General features: G+C 48.4%; 1 protein-coding gene across 1 annotated transcript in view; it reads right to left on the minus strand.

The window, feature by feature from the left end:
- LOC117751617 (spectrin beta chain, non-erythrocytic 1-like) overlaps window positions 1-3,246 on the minus strand; it is a 46,971-nt gene that overhangs the window by 1,668 nt on the left and 42,057 nt on the right. The gene's annotated exons all lie outside the window — the stretch shown is intronic.

Consider the following 3,246-nt stretch of genomic DNA (forward strand, 5'->3'; position numbering starts at 1 on the left):
AAGACATTATCAGAAAGTATAGAAGAATGTTTTGTTTTCAAAACAATTAGAGAAATTTGCTATTATGTTTCTATTTAAAATTGTTTTTGTCTTCATTGAGGTGAACTACATGTAGTCTGTGGTGCTTAGAGCAACATGTCAGAATAACACCTTTTCAAGTTGACTTTTCTTTCCTAATTTATTCTTCCACAAATAATATCGTATTCATCCCGATCGTTTCCATAGTGACAGAAGGAAATTCAGGAACGGATATCTAAATATCTCGGCGTAAAAAAGACACGAGAGTAACCCGGACAAAGATAAATAAAATGAGTGAAGCACATGTTTCTAGGAGGGCATACGACAAATTGGCCAAACCCCCTTTTTAAAAAAAAATTTTTTGTGGAGGGCTCCGGCTCTCAGCAGGACGATCTCTTTCAAGGTCTCGCTGGATAATAGAAAATGTATGAGATAATCCAATTTATACAGCTCCGGACACTTTTGGTCACGGAGGGGAGGAGCACACACACACACACACACACACACACACACACAGACACACGTATGCACAATCGCACACACACACAAACACGAGTGGTGGCTCTCGATGTAGGTCAACCAGAATGGCTGTCCATTGAATGGGAGGCTTCAATGTTCCTACTTACTGTCATGTGTACACACACACACACACACACACACACACACACACACACACGAGAAGCTAGATATGGGACAAATGCAAACACTCATGCACATCAACTCGGACTGACTCTATTGAGTAAAAAGCCCATTCTCCTTCCTCTTGTTGGCGTGCACATGAGCGTGCACGTGAGCCCCCCCCCCCCCCCCCCCCTCCCCTCCCCCTCCCCTCCGGCTCCCAGGCTCGTATTATAAAGCTTGCAGGTGAGGGGCTTTGTTCACCCCGAGCAGCTAATGTGCTCAGAGCAATGGGCTCTCCCACACACACACACACACACACACACACACACACACACGCACACACACACACGCGCACACACACGCACACACATTGGCTCGATAGTCCAGAAGGAGCACCTTATCTAATCCCGTGGTTTATCCTTCAAAAGACTTTCTTTTCCTTTTCTTCTTCGTTCCTCCTCCTCCTCTTCTCTCTCCCTTCATCTCCGTGTCTTTGAGGAACTCCGTGTCAGGGAGAAGCGCTGGTGGTTGACGACACTTTCATTCTACGGGACATAATCTATCTCCTTGGAGACACACACACACACACACACACACACACACACACACACACACACACATACAGACATCCCTTTGAGGAAGCCTGATCCACGGATCGCCCACACACTCGTACACCGTGGCCCCAGAAAAGTTCCATATGCCCGCACACGTACACGCCGTCCGTGGGTTTCATACGCTCAGCCGGCGCAGGCTCACGTCCCTCGCACATAAACCCACTCGCACGCTGTCTTTCCCGTGGCGCCCCCCCCCCCCCCCCCCGTGGCGCCCGGCGATACGAGTAGCCACTGGCACACTTCCTCAGCCCCACAACACACACGCAGACACGCACAGATTTGCATCCAATTTACGCGGAGGAGACTCGTAGTCACCCACCGCTCGGTTCGTCGGCCTCGAAACCGGCCCCTGGGTTAAATTCATCTTCCACCACCACCCACTCCACCTCTTTTTATCTCCATCCTTGCATCCCCCTCTCATCATCCCCCTCTCTCTCTCTCTCTCTCGTCCCGTCGGGATGCTGTTAGCATGTTTTTCTTCTGCAGGACCCTGAACTGTGCACACCGCCTTCGGGAACCACACACACACACACACACACACACACACGAAGGCGGCTGTGCGTCAGGTCACATGTTCTCGCTTGTGACCCGGTGATGATTTGTGTGTGTGTGTGTGTGTGTGTGTGTGTGTGTGTGTGTGTGTGTGTGTGTGTGTGACGTCCGGAGAGTTTTATCCGCGAGTATCAGGCGTGGAGCTTAAAAAAAAATGACACTTTGAGTAATTTAAGTCAGGGGGGGGGGGGGGGGAGTGATTTGTCGGCGCTCAGCAGGAGACTCCCGTTGCATAACCAGATCTGGTGTTGCCGATCTTTAGTCATCAGCAGATTTCGAGACGGTGCCGATTGACAGGCGGAGGTCATCTAAATACATGCGGGGGGGGGGGGGGGGGGCGTCAGAGCCTGCTGATGTTAAACGCACTCTCAATTCCTTCAGCAAAAGGCATGGAAGTCAATAAAAAGGCCTCTGCAAATCCAATAATGCTGTAAAGAAACACGTCATGTGGCAAAACCAATGTGTGTCTCACCACATCCTCAAGACGGGGGGGGGGGGCTTATGTTCCTTGGGTCCGATGTCCTCGGGGTCCTCATCCTACGACTATAGTAAAGTGCTAGTTGCAAAAATAATGAAGGGAAATTGATTTTTTTTCAGTGCAGTTCTTCAAATGGTAAAAAAAAAAATCCATCGAGTCTGAAGTTCGAGAACAACTTTTCTGCCAGCGGAACTTTAGGGCGTGGATTTTAAAACGAGTGACATCAGGAGACCATAAGCTATATGGGTGATTTCATATTGACCCCGGTGGGGAGGGGCGGGGGGGGGGCAATAAATGCATAAAAGCCCTTTTGCAAGGTCTCCTTAATGTGTCGCATTAAGACCATGTTGGAGCTGTGGAGCGTTGGACTCATACGTCATCGCTAATTCACAGCACATTGTCCACACTATGCTGCGTTTGTAGTATTAAAAGCCGAGAAAAGGGAAAATAAGCGGTGGACTTTAGAGGATTATGCATAACGTTCATATGTGTGTCGATGTTTGGACTTAAAACAAAGCGAGTCGTTTTTTTTACCGTCAGAAACCCATATATTGTGTTTTCAATCTGTCAGATGAAGTTTATTACGTTAATGATATGCGAGCGCTCCACGCAGGTGTTCCCGGTTCAGGCTCGCTGGCGCGGCGTCGTTAATGTGATTAATTACACTTGTGATTTGACAAATCTACTGGGACAAATTTGCCTGTGTGGAAAAAAAAGAAATGAGAGAGAGAGAGAGAGAGAGAGAGAGAGAGAGAGAGAGAGAGAGAGAGAGAGAGAGAGAGAGAGAGAGAGAGAGAGAGAGAGAGAGAGAGAGACCTGTTGGAAGACGTCGACTTGTAAGAGTGATTCTGCCCGATATTCATATATTATGTTTTCATTTTACGGAGCGAATGATTAAGATTCAAATTGAATTAAGTGAGAATTAAAGCTTCACTTTTATTCCCCCCCCCCCCCCCCCCCCCC

The sequence above is a fragment of the Cyclopterus lumpus genome, chromosome 22 (genome assembly GCF_009769545.1).
Source record: "Cyclopterus lumpus isolate fCycLum1 chromosome 22, fCycLum1.pri, whole genome shotgun sequence".
Taxonomy (NCBI): Eukaryota; Metazoa; Chordata; class Actinopteri; order Perciformes; family Cyclopteridae; genus Cyclopterus; species Cyclopterus lumpus.